This window comes from Mustela putorius, unplaced genomic scaffold (genome assembly GCF_011764305.1).
Source record: "Mustela putorius furo isolate JIRA1106 unplaced genomic scaffold, ASM1176430v1.1 tig00000129_pilon_pilon_pilon, whole genome shotgun sequence".
Classification (NCBI taxonomy): Eukaryota; Metazoa; Chordata; class Mammalia; order Carnivora; family Mustelidae; genus Mustela; species Mustela putorius.
Window position 1 is genome coordinate 17,274,916 of NW_025421290.1, and position 25,617 is coordinate 17,300,532.

Sequence of the window (25,617 nt, forward strand, 5' to 3'; positions counted from 1 at the left end):
TAATTTTTTGAAATATGCTTTTGGATTCTGGGGCCAATATTTGACTTAGAATTTTTTATATCCAAATCCATAAGTGAGAGTTGAGCAGTATTTGTCATATTTTGAGATTGATGTCATACTGGCTTCCAAAAAACAATTTGGAATGCCTTTTTCTTTTAAAATGCTCTGAAGGGGTGCCTGGGTGGCTTAGTGGCTTAAGATTCTGTCTTTGGCTCATGTCCTGATCTCAGGGTCCTGGGATCGAGCCCCACATCCTGCTCTCTGCTCAGCAGGGAGCCTGCCTCCCCATCTCTCTCTGCCTGCCTCTCTGCCTACTTGTGATCTCTCTCTGTCAAGTAAATAAATAAAAATCTTTTTAAAAAATGCTCTGAAATAATGTATTTCAGGCATCAGATCTTTGGGGATTTAGAATTTCTTTGTGAAGCCATCTGAGCCTGGTACTTTTTCATGTGGATAGTTATTAGATATCTTTCTTTGTTTCTCTTAATAAAATTGATTTGTCCAGGCTTTCAATATTTAGTGGAATTAATTTTGGCATATTGCAGTCTAATACTATGAAAATAATTACATAATACCATGTCACTTTCTGTTTTACTGACTATCTTATTGGTTCTTATTTTGAATGGTTATGCTTTTTTCCTCTTTTTTTCTGGATTAGGTTTATTAGTGGTCTGTCATTAAAAGCTTTTTTTTTTTTTTTTTCAAATAGTCAGCAGGTTTATTTATTAGTCTATGGCTTTCTGTATTCAACCACATTGATTTCTGTTTTTTTTTTTTTAAAGATTTATTTATTTGACAGAGAGAAATCACAAGTAGACAGAGAGGCAGCCAGAGAGAGAGAGAGAGAGGGAAGCAGGCTCCCTGCTGAGCAGGGAGCCCGATGCGGGACTCGATCCCAGGACCCTGAGATCATGACCTGAGCCGAAGGCAGCGGCCCAATCCACTGAGCCACCCAGGCGCCCCTGATTTCTGTTTTTATCTTTATTATCTTTCTGCTTTTCTTTGGTATAGTTTTTTTTTTTTTTTTTTTTACAAGCTTTGTTGTTGTTTTTAAGATTTTATTCACTTATTTGTCAGGGTGAGAGAGAGCGCAAGCAGGGGGAGTGGCAGGCAGATGGAGAAGCAGGTTCTCCCCTGAGCAAGGAGCCCAAAGCAGGACTTGATCCCATGACCTGGGAATTACGACCAGAGCCTAAGGCAGATTCTTAAGCAAATGAACCACACAGGCATCCCTGGTATAGCTTTTTGAGTTAGAAATATAATTTATTTAGAGTCATTCTTTTGTTTTCATTACATAAATATTTGAAGGCTACAAATTTCCCCTAATCACTGATTTGTTTTTTCGTAGATTCTGATGTATATTGTTTCCCTTTTTTTTTTTTTAGAAATTATGAATCCAATTTGAATACTAATTTTCATTTCATCTAATACTTCTTTAATAGCACCCTTTAAAATTTCTAGGTGGAAATGATTGTTTGTTTTCTGATTTTGTTTTTTTTTAATTTTTTTTAAGACTTTATTTATTTATTTGAGAGAGAGACAGTGAGAGAGAGCATGAGCGAGGAGAAGGTCAGAGGGAGAAGCAGACTCCCCATGGAGCTGGGAGCCCGATGTGGGACTCGATCCCGGGACTCCAGGATCATGACCTGAGCTGAAGGCAGTCGTCCAACCAACTGAGCCACCCAGGCGCCCTGTTTTCTGATTTTGTTATCAATTTTTAGTATTATATGTTTATTACTATTACTGTTTAATTAGAATACTATTTGCATTATTTCTACTTCTATTATTGAGAAGTGACACAGTACAAAGTCAATTTTCATGACTGAGTCCATATGTGTTTGGGAGGAAAGTATATTCTCTATTTTTGAGGTATAAATTTGAATATATCCATGAGACCTACTTTATTTATTATCTTGTTAGATTTTTTTACATCTCTAATTTGATCTATTAGACCTTGGTTGGTATGAGAGAGATGCTGATGTCTCTTATTCTTATTGTATTTTATTGTAAACTGAGCAGTATGATTAATTTACTATTTTGCATTTGAGAGTAAGACAAACAAGATACACAACAGGATTCCTCTAAGTGATACATTTATTTCTGCTAAAAACTTCTCTAGCTTCTAGTCCAGGGACTGTCAATACTACTTTTAAGTTATTAGGCAAATATTTTATTCTTAGGCTTATCTGTCTTCTGTGTAAAATGAGGTGAGTTATGGGATATTTCTTCAGTCCAATATTCTAATTTATCAATACAACAAAAGTGCTTTTGAAATAATACCTGCTGCGGGGCGCCTGGGTGGCTCAGTGGGTTAAGGCCTCTGCCTTCGGCTCGGGTCATGATCTCAGTGTTCCGGGATCGAGCCCCGCGTTGGGCTTTCTGCTCCGCGGGGAGCCTGCTTCCTCTCCTCTCTCTGCCTGCCTCTCTGCCTACTTGTGATCTCTGCCTGTCAAATAACTAAATAAAATCTTAAAAAAAAAAAAAAAGAAAGAATACCTGCTGTTACTGACTGGGGTTATGGCAATAACAGTGATGGTTTGTTCAGTGCTTCCTGCCTGCCAGGCTCCCTGCATAGCACTTTACATATATGTTTTAACTGAATGGAAGCATATTCGTTTAGTTTTTCTTCAACCTCTAGAACGTTGGCCTCTCTCTGATTCAGCTGGCAGAAACTTGATGGATTGGCTCAGTATTTTAGGAGACCACCCCCTGCAGAAGTTGACAGTGGGTACTTGCATGTTGTCGGACCCGGCCTTTTACTTGAATCAGGACAATGGTCAGAGAGCACATTGGTCAAGGGAGCAATCAGGCAGCATTTATTTCTGTTAGGTTTCCAGGTTTGGCAGGAAACTAGACCAGAAGGAGATAAGGAGCTCAGACCTTTACAGGGTGTGATTGGAGTCTTGGACAAAGAGGAACAGAGCTGTTTTCCTGGCCAGCTATTTTCATCCCTGGCTCATACAAGTGCTCTCAATGTGTAAAAAATACTGTGGCGAAAGACTGTTCCTTGAGATCAGCAGACATAGCGTCCTAACAAGGAATGGTTAGCTCTAAGCCAATCTCCTTTTGCCTTTAGTAGTAACTCTGTTGATAACATAGACACAAGTAATAAAATGGTCTCACCCTGCCTCAGATTAAGTGACATAATTCCTGCCCCTTCAGCTAAAGATACTTTGTATTATTCTCAACTCACTTATCCAGCTGGTCAATCATGTAACATTATTATCTTCTATTACCATCAGGGTTGATAAATATGTGATACTAGTGTCAATTCTTCTTCCCCCTGGGCCCCTGGCAGAGACTCAGTTACTATTCAGTTTGTATACTTTCTTGCCAAACTTCTCAACATGACACCCAAGTAACAAGACTAGGATTTGCTCCCACTATAGAATCCGTTGCCATTCTTATTTAGGCACTCTGGATTGAAAGACAAGGAACTGGGCAGCCTCGTGTGGGACACAGGAATGTAAACAGCCTCTCTAGATCAGAGAATTCCATGCTGTGACAGAAAGGAGCTGCTGTCTAACTTTAAGACTGGCAAATTTAATTCCAAATGGCATGAGGATGTCCAACTCGCTTGAATGCCCCAGACTATGTTATTTGTCCTGCTCAGTAGGTATTGAATATCTGCTTTGGTTGTTCTCACCAGATGCCCCAGCAAGACTTGTGTACCAAGTCCCAGATGTGCTTTCAGTTTGCTCAATTTGCAAAACTTGGGTTTAGCACAGTTGGGGCTGGCAAAGTCTTTCAGGTGGGCTGTTGAGCCCAATGGGAACTTCTGCTGGATGTAAATAATAGCTAAGAGGCATCACATGATATCATACTCTGTTGTACTATCTCTGTTTTTTGGTGCATGGGAGAATGTGAGCAGGGCTGGGTTCATGGCAACCATGAACCTGACAGAGATGTAAACACAGGAGCCCTCAGCTCACATGCTCAGTGTTGTGTTTTAAAAGGAATGGGTGTGTCTGTTTGGCTTAGCATTACATTCTATTTTCATTTCAAAGTATGGAGGATCTGTTTCAGTGTTCCTGTCATTAGTCTAATTTGCTGATTTACAAGTAGGTATTACTTTTATATCCAAACAGGCATGGCTAGGAGACACCATAGATCATTAAAACTCTAACTGGGAACATCTGAAAGCAATTTTGAGACACTATTCTAGACCTTCTTAAGTGCACTAGATATGGAACAATAGTCCTTTCACTTTGAGGACTTGTAGCATAGATGCCTGCAAAGGAACAATAATTAAGAAATGATTCACAATATTTTCTCCAGAGACTGTTGCTATGATGATTTTGCAGCATCTACTCTAAAGGAAGCAACCAATGTAAAATGGAAATGAATAACATGAATAGGGCAGAGAAGGAAAATAATAGACAATGCTTTGTAGACAGCTCCATAAACCCTAGAGCCCAGACTTTCCTGAAATTGACTCTTTCATTTATATGTGTTGTGCCAGGCAACATGCTTCTGTGAAAAGACATTGTAGGACCAGAAGGATCTTCTTGCTTTTTTTTTTTTTTTTTTTTTTAAGATTTTATTTATTTATTTGACACAGAGAGAACACAAGTAGGCAGAGAGGCAGGCAGAGAGAGAGAGGAGGAAGCAGGCTCCCCGCTGAGCAGAGAGCCCGATGCGGGACTTGATCCCAGGACCCTGAGATCATGACCTGAGCCGAAGGCAGCGGCCCAACCACTGAGCCACCCAGGCGCCCGGATCTTCTTGCTTTATAGACCTCTCTTGTGACCTACGCCATTAGTAATAAGTAATACAAACCTGGGTAGTCTAAGAAGAGAGGAGATACTATCAGAATGATTATCTTGGATTACAAGGAATGGCACATAGATTGACACTGTGCTGTTTTGTTGAGTTGAGCTACTGACCACCGATAAAACAGATGTCAAATAACTAAATCATCTGGTACTCATGAATGTACAAGTTTTTGTGCGTACGAGTTTTTGAAACAATTGTCCCAAACTGTGGGTAAAACTTGCAACAATTTTTTGCATTAATATGTGTTAATTTAATGTATTATCAAAACTAATGTTTGCTCCTTACCACTTGGTTTGGATCAAAACCACCAAATTTAAGTAATGCAGACAAGATTCCGTAGCCATACAATATATATGAACTCGGATTTATAAGAAGTTTAATTTGATTGCGATACAAAGACAATATTTTAAAGTCATATATTTATGTAGTAATAGTGAGTTCATACAATACCTTTCATTCAGAGCTTAGTAATGCAGTACAGGAGCTAAGTGGGAGTCAGTCGACATCATCCTGAGTCCAAGGGCATTGAGTAATTTGTTGGTATATCTAACTTGCCCCCGCAGGATGGATTCCCAAGGATCTAGCTTGCAGTGAGTTTCGGATCTGGAAGATGCATATGGTGTTGTAAGACGTGAGGCGGTTCTTGTGCAGGGGGAGGAAAGGACCCATCATTCTGCATCTTAACAAGGGCCTCGCCTTCCCTCCAGGTGATCCTTAAGTCTGGACCACATTATAAGAAATACTGACCAAGACCTTAAAGGTCATCTAATTCCAAGTCCTCATTTTAGGAAGGGTCCACAAAGGTTAGACGACTTGATCTAGGTTTGGTAGCTAATTTGCGCATCGGCTGTCTTCCTCCCACCCCTAAGACCCGGGAGTCTGGATGGTTAGAGAAGTTCCTTGATGAAATCGGGCAGAAAAGCTTTTTTGAGGGAGTCTGTGACATTTTTTCTTCCACCCGGTCGTTAACCTGCATGGAATCAGCATCTCCCTCTGACCATCTCTGACGTTCCAGAACACCGAGAGAAAGTTGCCAGGCCAGGGCGGCCGCTGGGTCTGCGGGGGGAGGCGGGCGGCTCCGCCTCCACGCTCGCGGGCGGGCTCCACACTGGCCGCGGAGCGGCGAGCGCGGTACTCCCAGGCAGGCGGCGGGCGGGGAAGGCGCGGGGCGTGGTTTGCAGCTTTCTGAGCGCCAAGGAGCGGAGCGCGCTCAGCTGCGTCCCGAACCTTCGGCTGGACCGATAAAGCGAGCGGGAGAACGAGCAAAGGGCGCGATCGTGGGAGCAAGGCAAGTGGGGTGCCGACCTGGGTCGGCCCCAGCCCGCGCCCTCACCCCTCGCGGGGCCAGCAGCGGGTGAGCGCGGTCGCGGGCCCCCAGCGCCCCAGTGCGCCCCGGAGAGAGCGGGCTGAGGCGGGGAGGGAAAGCGGGAGGGAGGGAGGGGAAGGGGCGGGGGCGAGGGAGGGAAAGGTCCCCGAGCCGCGGGCGGGGGGCAGGGGGCGGTAGGCGCGAGAACCGACCCGTTGTTGGGGTCCGAGCCCGGTCATCGGAAACTTTGCCCGGGTGGGGAGAGCGGGGTGCGTGGAGGGCGCCGCAAACTTGTCAGCGGGCGGGGCGCTCCGGGGATTGGAGCGAGCGCCGGCGGGTGGCGTTTGTCTCTCCGGCTTCTTTGTGTCACCTCCGGGCCCCGGCCCGCCTGGGCGGCCAGCTCGGAAAGGGGCTGCGCGGGGGGCTCGGCCCTGATCCCCGCGCCGCCCCCGTCGGGCCCAGGCCCCAGCACTCCTGATCCGCTGATTGTTTTCCTTCCTCGCGTCACGCCTGGGCGGGAAAGATTTTGAACCCCGCGTGAGCTAGAACGCGGAGAGCTGCGGCGCGGAGATTGCCAAATCGTGGGCGGTGCGAGGCTCGCCCCGCGTCCCCGGGCACCAGCGGGCAGGGGCGCACCGGGTCTGGACAGGGCGCGGGGACCCGCGGGCCCAGGCGCTGGAGGTACAGCGGCGGGCGCGGCAGCCAAGCGCCCCCGCGGCGGGGGCGGCTCGGACGGCTCGGATTATAATTCCATTTTGATTGCTTGGGGTCTTTGTTGTCTGAAATTGCCTTGAGGGTCTGACGGTAGCACCTTCCCCTCCTTAGGTTATTTTTCTTCTGTTAAAAAAAGGGGAGGGGGCGGGGGACTTCTGTGGAATCAGTGCTGCTCCAACCGACGCGAGCCGCCTTATTAGATGGAGATTGAGAAGTCCTGTGTAACATTTGCCTTTGTGGACGCTTGTTATTTCCGAAAGTTATTATTTTCCCCTCCCCTAGTGGAAGGGAGCGTCTGAGCTGGATGCCAGCAGGCTCGATTGTGTACAGGCACCAGCAAGTCAGAGCCCAGCCTAGGGTGTTTCTTTGTAGCCGCTCACTTGGGCATCGCTACCCCCCCCCCCCCGGCTTTTTTAAAAGTTTGATTTCAAGCAACTTTCATCTGCTTTTTTGAAAGTTTCCCTCGCCCCGAAGTCCTCCTTGCAGTTATTACGTGGTTGTGCTCGGATGGGTTCGGTACTTTCAGGGTTGTGGGTTACAATGAACATCCGAACCCTACCTGGCCCTTCACCCCTCGGGTCCCTGCCGCTGAGAACGTGTAAATATCACCAGGAGAAGGTATTCTCCCTTTATGAGATGGAACATTTGGCGTGTTTTTGTACTTTAGTGCATGACTCCTTTTTTAGTTTTCTTTCTGGAAAACTGGTGGGACTTTCAAAGGCTTTTCCCGAGATAATTACTAAGCGAACGGCCTTAGCCCCGCCATTACGCCCCCTACCCCCAATGCACCGCGACGGAGAAGGGAGCAGGTGTAATCCTCATTAAGTTGTTTTTGTTGTTGTTGTTTTGTGAAGACTCTGGAGCTGTCAAAATAAGTAAAAAGTGGAAATTCTTAGTTCTTTGTTCACATGTTTGAATCAACTGAACTTTATTTGAATTCAACAAAAATAAAAATCAAACCAGTTTTGTCAGCTTAGCATTGGACATGAAGATTGCTTTAAAAAAAAAATCATGTGAATAAGTTTACCCAGTTAGAAGTTTTACAAGCATTTCAGTGCCTTCATACTGGTTGCAGGATATTGCAATATGTTCAGAGAAGTGAATCACAGTGAAATTATTCTAGGTAGTGCCCTCCGTAGTTTTAACAGAGTTTTTAAGTAAAGCTCACAAGAGGAATCAGGCATGTCTTAATAAGTAAAGGTGAGCGTGGAAAGCAATTGAGTAATTTGTCATTACTCATATGTTTTTTATACAGATTTTTAATAATTTCACAAAATTGTTCATTTACTCAAATAAGCTCTTACCATATGTTAGCCATTGTGCCCCAAACTGGGGTTCCAAATAATAATAATTACCAATTATAGAGTGCTTATTTTATACCAGTAAATGCTTTGCATAGATTACCTTATTTATCTGATAAATATTTATTGAGTGCCTACAGTGTATTGTGCTAGGCGCTGAAGTTCCAGCAGCGCATGGGACTGCTGTGGTTTCCGCCAGTCATGGGGGAGAGCTTGGGAAGATCCACAGAATATGAAAAACATTAGCAAACTGATTAGAGATTTTACAGTGTGAATCAGATCGCACACTTCCCTGTTGAAAATCCTTCAGTAGTTTCCCATCTCCCTCTGAGTGAAAGGCAGACCTGACTGGCCCCCAGAGCTTGCTCCATCTGGTCCTCATGTCCCAGTCCTTCACCTTTTTGATCTTATCTGCTGCTCTGCTTCTTGCTCATACTTCTACAGCCAGACTAGTTTCCTTGCTGTCTGAGATGCCTTTCGACTTGCTGTTTCCTCTGCTTGGAATGCTCCCTGCGCAGCCTGCGGATCTGCCTGGTTCCCTCCCTGACCCGCTTCACTTCCTTACTCAATATTGTGTTCTCCGTGAGCCTTGGCAAAACCCCAGATTTAAATAATCACCAGCTCTCTTGTAACTCCCATTCCCCTGTTCACGATTTATTGTTTTTCTCCATGGCATTTTTTTTTCCCCTAAAGATTTTATTTATTTGCCAGAGAGAGAGAGAGAGAGAGCGCGCGCACACACAAGCCGGGGGAGCAGTAGGCAGAGGGAGAAGCAGGCTCCCCACTGAACAAGGAGTCTGGCGCGGGACTCAGACCTGAGCCACCCAGGCATCCCTTTCCATGGCCCTTGGGATCATAAAACTAAACATACTCTATGTTTGACTCATTTGTTAATGGTCTGTCTTCCCCTGCTAGATCGCACTCCATCAATGCTGTTGTAGACGCTGTGGTATCCTCCGAGTCTGGAACAGTGCCTGACGTGCACTGGGTCTTTAAGAACTGTTGAATGAATGTTGAGTAGAAAGAAGGAGACTACAGGGGTCCGAAACAGAGACCAGGGTCTCCTGTGTTAATAGTGAGAAGCCCTCTCTGCAGCTGGTGTTTAAGCTGAATGTTTGTTAAGAAGGAGATGGCCTTGTGGTTGGGGCAGGAGGTTGTGGGGAGGAGAGAGGCATGGCAGAAGATCAGCGGGAGAAACAGCCTTGAGTCAGGAGAGAGCTTGGCTTTACTGGAACTGGGAGAAGGTGGTTATACCTGAGCACTGTCAGCTGGAGGGAAAGAACTAAGTGAAGATGGAAGGGTAATCCGGTGGAAGATCAAGCAGGGCCTTCCTTGTAGGCCAAGATTTGGATAAATTGAATCCCCATATATACCCTATTAGCTCTATTTTATAGTTTATGAAACTGGGCATCAGGTAGTTTTCTCCAGCTACCTGGTACGTGAATAGTTAAGCCTAGGATAGAAAACCAGGCCCTCTGACGTCAGAACACTTACATTTGACCCCATGCCTGTGTCAAAAGACAGAGTCCCCATCCTGATGATTAAGCCATTGCGGTATACACGTGGCAGCGCTGGAAAAGATGTGTCCTTCCGGTACCTGGGGAGGGGAAGCACCTTGTTCTGCCCAGGAGTAGAACAGGCCAAACTGGAAGAAAATGGAATCATTTTTCCATTTTTTTATTATTATGAACTATTTCACATTGACTACATCTTAATTATGAAATAATATTAATCTTCAATGCAACAACCTGTGCTTCAGGACTTCTCCGTGTGTTCACTTTTTAGCCTGGCTTGCTTTCCCGTCTACCCCTGACTGGTTCAAATGCCCCCTTTCTTACTTTGACCAAATGAAAGAGCGTGTCTGAAATAGTGTAAAATCGCTTGTGTTTCAAGCCTATTACTCTTCACTGAATTGCACGGGTTATGTTCTTTTCTGGTCATTATCTTAAACTGTCTCCACTTTGTGGGTTAGTGTGATAATTCTTACGCTGGCTCTGTTGAGTGTAATTGACACGCGGTAAGCTGCACATATTTAGAGGGTAAAATTTGGTAAAATTTTCACTTATATAAAGACCTGTGAAACCATCTCTCTCTTTGGCCCCTCCTTATCCCCTACATCCTCTTTTCCTAGACAACTGAAAATAGCTTTTTTTTTTTTTTGGACAGACAGAGATCACAGGTAGGCAGAGAGGCAGGGAGGGGGAAGCAGGCTCCCTGCTGAGCAGAGAGCCCGATGTGGGGCTCGATCCCAGGACCCTGGGATCATGACCTGAGCTGAAGGCAGAGCTTTAACCCACTGAGCCACCCAGGTGCCCCCCTGAAGATACTTTTTTGACCCCTATGGATTATTTTGTGTTTTTAGAATTTTATATAAATGGAATCATAACGTCCCTTTTTTGTCTGGCTTCTTTCACTTAGCATAATTATTTGGAGATTCCTCCATGGGGTGTAAATCAGTGGTTCACCCCGTTTCATTGCTGAGCGCTATTCTACTGTATGGATCTACCCTAGTTCATCCATCCGTGCACCCATTGATTGACATGTGGCTTTTTTCCCAATTTTTGACTATTAAAAATAAAGCTTCTGTGGACATTATGTACAGTCTTAAGTAGACTGCTGTTTTCATTCCCCCTTGGTAAATATTTGGGAGTGGAACAGCTGGATCGTATGGTAGATAAGTGTTTTGAAGGGGTTGTACTATTTTACGTTCCAAAGCTGTGTATGAGGGTTCCCGTGGCCCTGCGCCCATGTCAATACTTCGTGTGGTTAGGCTTTCCAGAGACATTCTGCTAGAGGTACAGTGGTATCTCATTGTGTTTTAAATTTGCAGTTCCCTTATGACTAATGATATGCTTATTTACCACCCATGTATCTTCTTTTTTTAATATTTATATTTATATTGTTTATATTTTTTGCTTCCCTTTTTTTTTATTGGGTTGTTGCTTCCTTATTATTGAGTTTTGAGAATTCTTTGTTTTCCAGATGCAAGCTCTTTATTGGATACATGATTTGCAATATTTACTTCTAGTCCGTTCCTCATCTTACTGTCTCTTAACAGTATCTCAGAAGATCGGAAGTTTCAAATTTTAATGAAGTCAGTTTATCAATTTATTCTTTTATGAATTGTACTTTTGATGTTGTACCTTAAGAAATCTTTGCCTAGGGGCGCCTGGGTGGCTCTGTGGGTTAAGCCTCTGCCTTCGGCTCAGGTCGTGATCCCAGGGTCCTGGGATTGAGCCTCTCCCATCCAGCTCCCTGCTCAGAGAGGGAGGCCTGCTTCTCCCTCTCCCACTCCCCTCGCTTGTGCTCTTTCTCTCAATGTGTCTCTCTTTGTCCAATAAATTAAAAAAAAATTTTTTTAAAAGATTTTATTTATTCATTTGACAGAGAGAGATCACAAGTACACAGAGAGGCAGGCAGAGAGAGGGGGGAAGCAGGCTCCCCGCTGAGCAGAGAACCCGATGCAGGGCTCGATCCCAGGACCCTGAGATCATGACCTGAGCTGAAGGCAGAGGCTTAACCCACTGAGCCACCCAGGTGCCCCCAATAAATAAAATCTTTAAAAAAAAAAAAAAGGAATGTAAAACTATATTTATCATTTTATATTTAGTTAGTATTTGTTTACAGAGTGAAGTATGCATTGAAGTTTACCTTACTGCTAATGGGAACATTTGGCAATTTCTAGAGTCAGGTAATGTACAGAGATGATGTCTTGTGTGTGTTACGGGTGGGGGTTGGGTGGTATTTGCTGTTGGCATCTAGTGGGTCAAAACCAGGGATTCTGCTCAAGATACTGCAGTGACCACGAGCAACAAAGAATCATTCAGACAAAATGTCAGTGGTGCCAAGGCTGAGAAACGCTAAGCTAGAGGTTTATCAATTTTATTGACCTTCGCAATGAACCAGCTCTTGGTTTTATTGATATTTTCTTTTGTTTTTCCATTTTCTATTTAACTAACTTGTCACTCTGATCCTTATTGTTTTTCGTATTCTAGTTTCTTTTTTTTTTTCCCAAAGATTTATTTTTATTTATTTTATTTGGGAGAGAGAGCATGAGCAGGAGAGGGGCAGAGGGAGAAGCAGACTCCCCAGTGAGTGGGGAGCCTGACTCAGGGCTCAGTCCCAGGATTCTGAGATCATGACCTGAGCCGAAGGCAGACACTCTGACTGAGCCACCCAGGCACTCCATTATTCTAGTTTCTTTAGGTCATTGATTTTGTGACTATTTCTTTTCCTACATAGATGTTTAGTCCTATAAATTTCCTCCCAGGTACTGCTTTATTGACATCTCACAAATCTTGATATGACGTAAATCCATTTTTATTCAGTTCAAAATACTAAAACACATTTTGTTTGATATATACTCAGCCCCTGAGTTACCCATATTACTTGATTTTGAAATATTTGTGGATTTTCTAAAGATCTTTCTGTTATTGATTTCTAATTCAATTCCATTGTTGTCAAAGAGCATACCTTGTATGGCTCAAATCCTTTTACATTTATTTAGAGTTATTCTATAGCCCAGAATATAATTTCTTTTGTTAAATGTTTTATGTGCACTTGAAAAGAATGTGTATTTTATTTATACCATGTTAAAGGAACATGATATCAACATGACTTGTCCCTGTTCATGTTAACCTTGATCACCTGGCTGAGGTGTCAGGTTTCTCTCAAGTTACTCTTTTCTCCCCCTTCTGTACTGTACTTTTTGGTAATGAAGTCTCTATGTGCAGCTCACACTTAAGGAATGCAGAGTTATGCTTCACCTCCTTGAAGGGTGTTACTTTTTTATTCAGTGTGGTGATCTATGTCTTCTATTTAAAAAAATTTTTTTTTGAAGACTTTATTTATCCAACAGAGAGAGAGACAGAGAGAAGGGGAACACAAGCAGAGGGAGTGGGAGAGGGAGAAGCAGCCTTCCCGCTCAGCAGCCCCTAATGGGGGGCTTGATCCCAGGACCCTGAGATCAGGACCTGAGCCAAAGGCAGATGCCTGAGTCACCCAGATGCCCCTGTCTTTTATTTATATTTTATTTTTTAAAAAGTTTATTTACATAATCTCTGCACCCAACATGGGGGTTGAATTCATGACCCTGGGATCAAGATTCACATGCTTTTCCTATTGAGCCAAACAGGTGTCTCCACTGTCATGATTTCTTTTATTTATTTATTCTTAAAGATTTTATTTGTTTTGGGTGCACAAGCAGAGGGGATGGGCAGAGGCAGAGGGAGAAGGAGACTCCCCGCTGAGCAGGGAGCTGACAATGGACTTGATCCCAGGACCCCAGGATTATGACCTGAGCTTAATGCAGATGCTTCACCTACTGAGCCACCCAGGTGCCCCATCTCTGTCTTTTAATTGCATTGTTTAGACCCTTTGTATTTAAAGTAGTTGTTAACATGGTTGGGTTTAAATCTATAACCTTGCTATTTGTTTTCTGCTTTTCTCATCTGTTCATTGTTTGTTTTTTACCTTTTTTGGATCTGTCTTTGGATTTATTGACCATTTTTCATCATTCTAATTTATATGCTTTTTTTTTTGCTTATTAGCTGTCATTCTTTTTTTTTTTTTTTAAAGATTTTATTTATTTATTTGACACAGAGAGATCACAAGTAGGCAGAGAGGCAGACAGAGAGAGGACAGAGAGGCTCCCCACTGAGCAGAGAGCCCGATGTGGGACTCGATCCCAGGACCCTGAGATCCTGACCTGAGCTGAAGGCAGTGGCTTAACCCACTGAGCCACCCAGGCGCCCTAGCTGTCATTCTTTATTTTGTTATTTTAGTGGCTGCTTTAGGATTTGTAGTATACATCTTTAACTCATTACAGTTTACCTTCAGGTGTTATTATCCTACTTCATGTACAGTATGAACACCATGTTTATAATAGTACATTTCCATTACTCTCCTGGTAACCTTTTTGCTTTGTCATATATTTTATATTTTGTCTTTGATAGACCAACCCCATGCTACATTATTATTTTTGTTTGAGTAGTCAGTTATTTTTAAATTTAAAACATTTTTAAGTTAAGCTCCTTTTTATTTTTTATTTTACTTTATTTATTTATTTTTTTTGAGAAAGCGAGAACACTCACACCTGTGTGTGAGTGGGGAGGGTCAGAAAGAGGGAAAGGGAGAGGGAGAGAAAAGAATCTTTTTTTTTTTTTTAAAGATTTTATTTATTTATTTGACAGACAGAGATCACGAGTAGGCAGAGACCAGAGGGGGGGGGAGCAGGCTTCCTGCTGAGCAGAGAGTGATGTGGGGCTCGATCCCAGGACCCTGGGATCATGACCTGAGCCAAAGGCAGAGGCTTTAACCCACTGAGCCACCCTGGCATCCGAGAGAGAAGAATGTTAAGCAGGTTTCACACTGGCATTGAGCCCCATGCAGGGGTTTAGCCCATGATGCTGAGATCATGACTTGAGCAGAAATGAAGAGTTGGACACTTAACCCACCACCAGGATCTCCTGAACAATCAGTTATTTATTTATTTTTTAAAGGTTTTATTTATTTATTTGTCAGAGAGAGAGAGAGAGAGGGAAAGAGAGAGCAAGCGAGAGCATACAAGCAGGGAAAGTGGCAGGCAGAGGGAGAAGCAGGCTCCCCACTGAGCAAGGAGCCCATAGGACTCGATCCCAGGACACTGGAATCATGACCTGACACAAAGGCAGATGCTTAACTGGCTGAGCCACCCAGGTGTCCCCAGTCAGTTCTTTTTGCAGTCAAATGCTCTATCCCTGAGCTATACCCCCTCCAGTCAGTTATTTTTTTAAAGAGATCTAAATAATAAGGAAAAAATCATATATATACCCATTTAGCTCCACAGGTTATATTCTTGATTGTTGTATTGTTAAATGATAGTAAATCATAGATGTTGAGGTTATTGGATTCATCTATATATGTATGTATATAAAAAATACATTCTAACTTCTAACGTTAGAATAAACTTTGAAGAAGTAGTGAAATTCAGAAATCAGCGAAGTTCATTTTCTTAAACTCTGTTGAATCGCCGTTGAATAGGTCATTACTATAATAGAAAGATGGTTCAGGATGCTGTAGAGTATTACAACATTCCAAACACCTGGGCTTGGAGAACTCACTAGACAGGCACTGATGAGTGTGCTGTGGTTCTTTTCTTTCCTCTGGGCAACATTAGGAAGGTGGATGGAGAGAAGGAATCAGTCCATCTGTGCTGATATTTTCCAGACCCTGAGAAACTTTGGAAGCATTTTTTTCTTTTGATGGTTTGTGAGATGAAAAAGTATGGTTGTATAGCTCCTCAGGTCAAGGCAACACATTTTTTAAAAATTTTACTGATTTTTTTTAAGAGCTTTTATTTATTTATTAGAGAGAGAGCAGGAGGAGGAGGAGAGGGAGAGGGACAGGCAGAGTCCATACTGAGCGGGGCAAGGGAGGGTCCTGGGAGGGGGAAAATGCGGGGTTCGACCCCGGGACCCTGAGATCATGACCTGAGCTGAAGGCAGACACTTAATTGACTGAGCCACCCCAGGTGCCCCGTCAAAGTAACAAATTTGAGAACAGTGAGCCTCAAGCTTCTGCTGGTCCAAGTCCCTATTGGATTGAAGACTCCAGTCTGATACGCAGTTCTTGGATCTCTCTAGAATTTGCCATCTACTTGTTACTCTGATTCCAGCTGACTTTTCCTTTTCCTTTGGGCACTGCCCATGTTTGCTGTTTGTCATCAGTGAGCAGCGCCTCTCTTTAAGATTTTCTCTTAAAATCTTTAAGATTTTATTTATTTATTTAACAGAGAGATCACAAGTAGGCAGAGAGGCCCGCAGAGAGAGAGGGGGAAGCAGGCTCCCTGCTGAGCAGAGAGCCCAATGTGGGACTAGATCCCAGGATCCTGGGATTGTGACCTGAGCCTAAGGCAGAGGCTTTAACCCACTGACCTACCCAGGCGCCCTGGTCTAAATATTAATACACTGACGAAAACTCCACTATAAAGGAGGGGGAAAATCAATTCATTCTGTAAGTTAATTTATTTTGTGAATATTTATCGAGTCTGGGCTCTGGAACCTTGGTGAAAATGTATGTCCCTTGCTCTTGGAAAGGCAACTGTCCAGTAGGAGAAAGGCCCACCAGCAGAGGAGTGTGCAGTTCTGTGCGGTAACTGGTGATCACTACAATGCAGACCCCAACAGAGTGGTGGGAGTAAGCTTAGAACAGGGCTTCTCTAAGTGTGTTCCCGGCACCAGCAGCATTAGACGTACTAAATCAGAAAGCTTGAGGCTAGAGCCCAGCCATCTGTGTTTAACAAGCTTTCCAAGTGATTATGATGTGTGTTCAAGTTCATGAATCACTGGCCTAGAGGATTAGATACCTCTGAGATTTTTTCCCCAGCTTCAAAATTCTATGAGTATTGATTTAGAAATGTGATTTTTACTCTATTGTCCTTTTTTTTTGCTTATGGTATAAACTGTATGAAAAGCATCGTCTTTGTTCCAACATGTGTTTTTATTACTCATTTCCCCCTCTTGTACCTCCTACTCATGATGAACTACAGTATCGGTGTTACTGATTCCTTATCATTTATCCCCATGTCTTTGCATCCTTCAAGATGATAGACTACAAAATGTGCAGCAAAATATCAGTCCATAAAATGAAATCCTTCCTTATTGACGTTAGCTCATTGATAATGAAGGATTTTCTTCCATTTCTTCTAGATTGGGAGCCGTGCTGAGGTGCTTTGGGTACGCAAGGTTGTATGTGCCTGTGTGTTTCCCAGCAGGCGTCATCACTTTCCTCTGATGTTCGCCAGTGTGCATTTCAGACTTTCTAAGGTCAAGCCAAGTCTGATGGTCCTGTAGCCAGGGATGTCTAAGATTTATCACCCCAGCGTTGGTGGTATAGTGGTGAGCATAGCTGCCTTCCAAGATTTATCACCCCATTGTACTTAAAGAGCAGTGTTGGCACTAATAAAATATCATGTAAAACATTAATTGTTATGTGGGTAAAACAGATTCAAAAGGACAGAGTTATACCTGACACTGGAGTAGTAGTAAACTGGATTAAAAAAATATATATTATGAAAAATTTCATATATATGCAAAAGCAGAGATAATAGTGAAATGAACTCCTGTGGAAATATTACTCGGTATCAGTAATGATCAAATCCTGTGACTGTGGCTTGACTTACACCCATCCCCCCTGGGGGATTATTTTGAAGTAAATTCCACATATCATATTATTCACCCATAAATAATTAGATCTTAAATTATTTGAGCTATTAAGATGCTAGAGAGGGGGGCGCCTGGGTGGCTCAGTGGGTTAAGATGCTGGAGAGGAATGTGCAACTGAATTACAAGTAGACATTCCATGGTTACACATTAAATTATAGATAAAGTTTACTGGAAGTTGTTTACACAAAAGATAGTAAAACAAAACAGTGGTGTGGAGACATATACATATATTCCCGTTAAAATTCACTAATATTTTGGTTACAACTGAATACATTCTATCAAAATATTTTATCAACCTTCATCATCATGATAGCAATCATGATAGAAAATCTACTTACAGACAATTTTCCAGAAGAATGAGGAAGACTATATACCCATATGTGCTGCGAGAATTGAAATCTCATGCTGGACAGGGAACCTTTAATTTGAAAGGCAGATTTTTGGGAAGGGAGGTATTAGGAGAGTGTTTTGTAGACTTTTAGGCACATTTTTAATATATTTAAATTAAAAATTCTTATTCCTCATTTTATTATTTTTTTTTTAAGATTTTATTTATTTATTTGACAGAGATCACAAGTAGGCAGAGAGGCAGGCAGAGAGAGAGGAAGGGAAGGAGGCTCCTTGCAGAGCAGAGAGCCCAATGCGGGGCTCGATCCCAGGACTCTGAACTAAAAGCAGAGGCTTTAACCCACTGAGCCAATCAGGTACCCCTTATTCCTCATTTTAGCAGTTAATGTGGCTTTGTTTGAAAAGAAAAGGTATTTAACATTTAGGGATGAACAATACATCTTTAAAAGAAAAATGCTCTCATCTTAATCCATGTGCTACCCACACCTCTTTTCATCAAGGTTAGAGATGACCTATTTAATTAGAGCTTGGGCTGAGAGATACTTCATGTTTGGGGGGTGGGTGATGTAGAATTAATCTACACAGACATACCACCACTTTTCTCCTACTCTGGCTTTCGAGTATAAGCCAGGGTGCCCTGAAGATAAAATTGATCCAGGCTATTATGGCTGGGATCTGTAGGTATGGCTGTTCTGTGTGATATCTTAAATAATGGGTCATACCATAAAACTTAGCTAATTTTCATTAACAGAAGATTTAATTACTCAGAAGTAATCTTTATCTTAAGTGTAAACTGAAACAAAATAAATAAAGACCATTTCCCATGCCCCCAAAACAAATAATAAAGAAAAAAACCCCCAGAACTCAAACGAATCTAAGCTATTAGTACTATGGTGGGTGACACAGCCAACGTATGATGGGATCGTTTGGTAGAATAATGCATTGCTAGAGCTTTTTGTTCAAAATTTTGAGCAAGTGATTCAGAAAGAAAAAAAGAAAAAGGGGGTGCCTACTATAAATTGTTTTTAAGACTGTTAAAGGTGTGTTTTATTATCTGCATTTGTATGTTGACAAGAAAAATGGGTCACAAGTGTTCCCTTGAATGTCCTTTAGAGTCACTCATTTGATGACTCTGAGTAAGAACTTTTACTGTTAATAGACCTTTGTTTAAAAGAAAGTCTGTTACCTTTGTAGTCTTTGTACTTTCTTTCATTATAGGAAGCTTCAGCTTAGTTGCATAATAATTTAATAGCTAGTGTTTAGTCCAGAACTGGTTATGATTCCTTCCAGGCCAGATGAAAAGAAATGCCAGAATGTTTATAACCACAGGTTGGTGATTTGGTGACAAGACTCTGTTAGTGATGGTTTCTGAGACTTGGAAAGTAAGCTTGCCCCTTTCATGAGTCATCGTGTCGTCTCCCAGTTGGCTGTATGTTTTCTTAGTAACTGCTGCCGATTTCAGGTTTGAGCAGGGCAAATATGTTTTGGAATGATCAACATACTCTTTCAGGTTATATATGCCTGTTAAACCTTATAAAGTTACTGTTAATGTTGTATGTTCCACAAAGAAGGGAAGATTTAATGGTCTTCCTGTCCTTGCCTTCCAAATTATTATTATTTTTTTCTGATTTGCTTTTTAGGGGCTTGGGGGTGGAGGTAGGAACAGAGAAAAATAAGTGAGTCTGGGAGACTGTGGACCTGCTTGTGTATGACCCTGGATGAGAGCAGAACCAAAATGGCCTCCCTGTGCTGGTAGGATAAGACATAATTTACTGAAGTTCTGGCCTTGGGTATTCCCATGTGTGTAAGTACTAAAAGAACAAGTGGATTTTGGAAATGTCTGTGCCGTAGCGGAATGGTTAAGAGTATAGCTTCTGAAGTCAGACTGACCTTGGTTCAGATCCTGGCTTTGTCGTATACTAGCTCCGTCGCTTTGCACAAATGACATAACCTCTCTGAGTAGAGTTTTCTCATCTGTAACATGGAGGTCAATATACAATTTGCCTTAAAGGAGGGTGATGAATATTACTGAGATAATACACATAGTGGACAGTACGGTATTTATTGTTGCATACTGCACAATACATTGTAATCAATGCTAGCTGTTACATTGAGTTCATGGGTGGGGTGAACTAGGGGCTAAGTGACAGGTGTGGAGGTGGCAATAAGAAGTGATCAGATATGGCCCCTTTTCTTCAGGGACTGGGGGAGTTGGCTTCATGAACTAATTATTCTAGTATGATCCAGAATGAAAGAAATGGTAGCTGAAGTGAAGGCAATGTGCTGTGCGTGTGTAATGTCAGTGGTAATTAATGCCTGGTTTGGGGAAGTTAGGGCTAGATTTGTAGCACATCGACCTTAAATTTGGGCCTATAGCCAGGCCCAGAATGCAGACGAGGGCTTTTGTGGATAGTGAATGGAGGAGAGCAGATTAGGCTGAAGAAGAGCACAGACTACAGGGCAGGAGTCGTGGCAAGATGCAGCGGGAGAGGTCTGGACAGATGTCTCGCGGTTAGATCTTGGGGACTTTTGAACATGTAAGTGGACCGTATTTTGTCAGTGGCGAACCACATTTGGAGTGAGCTCTGTTCCATGATAATGTTTTGGAAGATGTTTTGGAGAGGCAGGGGGTTTCCTCTCCAGGGTGTTTTCAGAAATCCAGGTGAATGATGGAGAAATTCAGAGGACAGAGTCAGAGAGAATTAAAAGGAGATGGCAGAGAGAGAATTCTAAATTAGAGGTCAAAGAGAACGGTGCCGTTGGTGCCATTACTTGAGAGAGAACACAGGAAGGGGAAGGATAGGAGAGAATGGATGGTCTTGGTGGTAGGGTGGGCCTAGTGGGCTAATCTTTTGAGCCCAAAGATTAGTGGACATCTAGCTGGCAGCTGGATATTTAGTTCTGCAAGAAAGAAGCCAACCCTTACTATGCATCTGTCACGCCTCTGATTTATGCTAAGCATCTCCAAAACCCCCAAATCATTATTAGAAGCAGATGGTATTTTTACTGATGAAGAAATAGCTCAGCAGAAGCCTGATATCCTTTCAACATTTACCTTTGTTACAAAGCACTTCTCACTTTTATCTTTCTCTTCAGGCTCTTTGGAGCAAGAGGCCAGCGGGGGCTGGGAAGAATGAGTGCGTGATTTGCACATTCAGGCTCCTGTTACATATGCTTTACCTTGAGGAGAGAGTAACCCTCTACCTGGGAGATTTCCCTTTGTTACCTGAAGAATGTCGAGGGAGTTCTATTTCCAATCTTCTTTCTCAAATTCTATTATTCCTTTCCTTTTAGAGCTGCTTGAAGGTTGAAGTCCCTCAGGATTTTTTTTTTTTCCCTTCTTGTTCTGATGAAATGGACACATTTGGGTAGGAAAGGGTGAACATTTTTTTTTTTTTTTAAGATTTTATTTATTGGGGTGCCTGGGTGGCTCAACCCGTAAGTGGCAGCCTTCTGCTCAGGTCATGATCCCAGTCTCCTGGGATCGAGCCCCGCTTCATCGGGCGCCTAGCTCAGCGGGAAGCCTGCTTCTCCCTCTTCCACTCGCCCTGCTTGTGTTCCCTCTCTCACTGTCTCTCTCTCTGTCAAATTAATAAATAAAATCTTAAAAAAAAAAGATTTTAGGGGCGCCTGGGTGGCTCAGCGGGTTAAGCCTCTGCCTTGGGCTCAGGTCATGGTCCCAGGGTCCTGGGATCGAGCCGCAAATCATCGGGCTCCTTGCTCAGCAGGGAGCCTGCTTCTCCCCTTCTCTCTGCCTACTTGTGAGCTCTGTCAAATAAATAAATAAAATATTAAAAAAAAGATTTTATTATTTACTTGAGAGAGAGAAGGGGGGAGGGAGAGAGCACGCATGGCGGGGAGAGGCAAAGAGGAAGGAGAAAAGCAGGCTCAGGGTCAAGCAGGGAGCCCAGGGGGGGCTCCATCTGAGGACCCCGGGATAGCAACCTGAGCTGAAGGCAGATGCTTAGCCAACTGAGCCACCCAGGCGCCCCAGAGGATGACCAGTTTATAAAATAAGTCTTGTTTTAGTTGAGTTGGAGAGGGGTAGAGAGAATGATGGTCTTTTCCTTAATAGTGTCCCCTTCATTAGGTGATGAAATATGTAATTCTAATGTCAGGCTTGTGGGTGCAGGTTAAAAATTAAATCTGGCAAGACTTGGAGCATTTGTTTAAAATTTTTTTGGTGTGTTCTTACAAAAATGCAACAACACACATATTAAAAGGCAAAGCCCTTCCTCCTATTATTTTCACTTTCCATTCCTGCAGTCCCTGTCCCTAGAGATCATCACCGCGGACAATTCTGTGTTTATACTATTTGAATGTTTCCCAATACCCGGAACCCTGGCAATAATTAAGCAGAGTAGCTAGAATTTGTGCTTTTCCCTTTTCACCTAGATATTTGGAATCAGGGTTTATTATTGAGGTTTCATGGATATGGGTTCTTTATTCAAACTGTGTTCTGAAAGCCATATAAACATCAAATTTAACTTAAGTTAAAAACTATTGGATCATCTTTGGAATCAGTGACGTACCTATGATTAGAATTTAGAGACCTTGAGGTTATTTGTTGCTAAACCAGTTCTGTTAGTTAATTTATTACACAAGTTTGCCAGCTAGCTGCAACAGTGGGGGGGAAAAAAAACAACCTAAAACACAACAAAACAAAACGTGTTTCATCTTACTTATTTTAAAGAGGAGAAAGGGCATATTGAGCTGAAAATTTTAACTCACAAAGATCCATTTTAGTTTGGTCACGATATTAGGCTGTTAATCACTTCCTATGTTGACTGCTCAGATAATATGTGCTTTGGTAAATTTCTCTAACAGAATCGTGGGATACGTGAGTAGTAGCTTAGCTCTGCCTTGCCCATTAGAAACTTTCTCTTAAGGACAGGGAGTGGAGCCTGCTTGTGTTCAAGCAAGTCTTGCCAATGACTTGCTGAATGGTCTTGGGCAAGTTACTTTACTTCTCTGTTCCTAAATGGGGTAGTGTTTATATTATGGACTTGTGAGGATGAGAAGAGATGGCACGTATAAAATATCTGACACAGAGATGCCTGGGTGGCTCAGTCAGTTAAGTCTTTGCCTCCAACTCAGTTCATGATCCTAGGGTCCTTGGATCGAGCCCCACGTTGGGCTCCTTGCTCAGCTGGGGGTCTGCTTCTCCCCCTCCTTCCTGCTCATGCTCTCTTTCACTATTTCTGTCTCTCTCAAACAAACAAACAAATAAATAAATAAATATTTTTAAAAAATCTGGCACAAATGAAGAACTAAATAAATCTAAACCATTCTTAGTAGTTTTGTCATTCTTTGAAAAAAGAGAATCTGTGATTTAGATCACCCATGTAAGAAGAATTTTACTGTTCTCACTTTCAAGTTATGACAAAGGAGTATTCACTGCCACCTTACTTTCTTAGCGCTGTAGATTGTCAGAAGGAATGTGCAAATTGTGAGATATGCCCTTGAAACAGATACAAATCTACTTCTCTTAGTTGGTCAGCTTTGTAACGAAATAAATTGGAGGAGCTTCAGCCAAAGGATTACACAGAGATTTTGTTTTGTCTTAGTGGTCTTACTTCTCAAGATCTTTTGGTAGTTCTAGTTTGTTTTGGTCCACCTCAGAAAATATTGTGGGGCTCCTGGGTGGCTCAGTGGTTAAGCCTTACACTCAGGTCATGGTCTCAGGCTCCTGAGATTGGGCCCCACAGTGGGCTCTCTGCTCAGCAGGGAGCCCGCACCATCCCTCCAGCCCCCCCCCCCCCGTCTGCCTCTCTGCCTACTTGTGATCTCTGTCAAATAAATAAATAAAATCTTTTTTTTTTTTTAAAGAAAATATTGTGGAATGATAAGACATTTTGGGGGGAGTGTTCTAATTGTTCACTGATAAGGAGGAAACAACTTAGGTGGTGGTACTTTTTGAGGGTGTTTTATGTTCTATGTGTTTCAGGGGCTGGGGACAGGTCAGGTATATTTTCATGGGGAAGGCTTTTTTTTTTATTGAAGAGAAAGAGCGCATGGGTTGGAGGGGGAGTCTCAAGCAGACCCCCCCACCCCTCACCAATTGAGCATGGAGCCTGACCCTGAGATCATGACCTGAGCCAAAATCGAGGGTTAGATGCTTAACTGAATGAGCCACCCAGGCACCCTGTGCGAAGGCTTTGAGAGAATGAAAAACTATTTCTTAGAAATCTCAAAACTGTAGTTTGAAATTCCATGAAAAGAAAATTCAAGAATTTTGTAATCCCAGTTATGGAGGTAAGGATTATGTTTTAGGAAATTTATTTTTGGGGCTCCTGGGTGGCTCAGTTGTTAAGCGCCTGCTGCCTTAGGCTCAGACTGAGCCCTGCGTTGGGCTCCCTGCTCAGCAGGAAGCCTGCTTTTCCCTCTCCCACTCCCTCTGCTTGTGTTCCTTCTCTCATTCTCTCTCTCTCTGTCAAATAAGTAAAATCTAAAAAAAAAAAAAAAAGAAAAAAAAAGAAAAGAACTTGTTCAGGGTCACTTAAAAAACTTAGTTTCATAAGGAAGTACATAAATTTCTAAATATTTTAAAGAATTAAGAGATATACTAAAGAAAAAGTGATCTCAGAACTAGGCAATTATTATTATTATTTTAAAAAGCTGGACAAATTTCTAATAGCGTCACTGCACATGTTATAAGTAACAAAGAGGGTAATTTAGTATACACAGAAGTGCATTCTGTTCTCTTCCTGAGATGATCTGACCTCAAATCAGATCTCAGAATTGTGTCCACAGAATTGGCAAATATGTATCCTTGGGGAAAACTCAAACAAACAAGTTTGGTTGTCTCTTCAGGTGAGAAACTTCTGTCTGTTTAGAAATGAAAAGGAAACTAGTTTGCAAGCTCTCTAGCAAGTCACAAGGGACGCCTGAAAGAGGAGGGTTTCATAGCGTAAAGTTCTGCTATTTCAGAAATAAATCTGTTTTTCAGAAACACCCTCTGTTTCCATAGTTGCTTGATTCAGCAACTTTTTCACAAATGAATACCTGTTAGAATTGCTCGCCTGGCTGGCACCCTAGAAAAAACAGCTTCTAAATCACACAGCAGTTAATTTTCAGCACCGCCCCCCCTCCTCCACCCCCCCCCCCCCGCCCCATCTAGTTTCCCACTAACCAGTCAGAATGCTAAGATTTACTGGTTGAGTAAGACTAGGTGTCAAGTAAAAACTCCCTATTTATCAGTGCAAATCACACAGTAATGAATGGGATATTTTTGGGAATAAAGAGTTAAAGAGAAGCACAAACTCAAAGAACAGAAGGGAGCTCTATTTGGGGGGAGATTTTGAATTTTTAAAAAATTCCCTTAGGACTATTTCCTTAAAATCCTAGCATGCATGTGAAGTGTGTAAACCTGACGATTCACAGACCTGTACCCCTGGGGCTAAAAAAATATGTTTATTAAAAAAAAATAAAAAAATTATTTTTTTTAAAAAAACCTAGCATGCAAATTATAATCTAAAGTGGTTAGAAGAAATGCATCTTTTTTTCTTTCTTTCTTTCTTTCTTTTTTTTTTTTTTTTTTAAAGTCATAGCACTTTCCTAAGCAAAATTATATGTACCAGAATCTGGGACTAATTTATTAAAATCTACAATGTTTTACTGAGTGATCTAAGAATTTGCTCATTTATTTGCTTTGTCACTGTGCAAGTCTTGGTAAATTATTAAATATAGTTGGATTGTAGGGACGAAAAGGGAACTCTTTTCTCTAAGAGGAGTCTTGAGGGTTTGTGAAATAATGGTCTGTCATAGGAGAGATAAAAAATTGAGTAAAAACATCACTTCTAAGATACCAGTTATGAATTCTAATCCTGGGTTTACCCACAGAGTTGTATGCCCTTGAAGAACTCATTAACGGTCTCAGTTTCCCCCACTTTAGGAGTATCATTATTATGTAAAATAACATATAGGCACAACTAAATATAAAGTATGTTTTATCTTGGATCAATTACAC

General features: G+C 42.2%; 1 protein-coding gene across 11 annotated transcripts in view; it reads left to right on the plus strand.

Annotated features, from left to right (window-relative positions):
• Positions 1–5,916: 5,916 nt before the first annotated feature.
• SYNE2 (spectrin repeat containing nuclear envelope protein 2) overlaps positions 5,917–25,617 on the plus strand; it is a 330,781-nt gene continuing 311,080 nt past the window's right edge. For 7 of the 11 annotated variants that reach the window (XM_013056952.2, XM_013056965.2, XM_013056969.2 and 4 more), the window contains exon 1: positions 5,923–6,064. The gene's annotated coding sequence lies outside the window, so the exon portion shown is untranslated. Of the gene's footprint in view, positions 6,131–25,617 lie in introns of all 11 variants that reach the window. The other 4 variants (XM_004738907.3, XM_045070315.1, XM_004738910.3 and 1 more) reach the window with 3 other exon arrangements.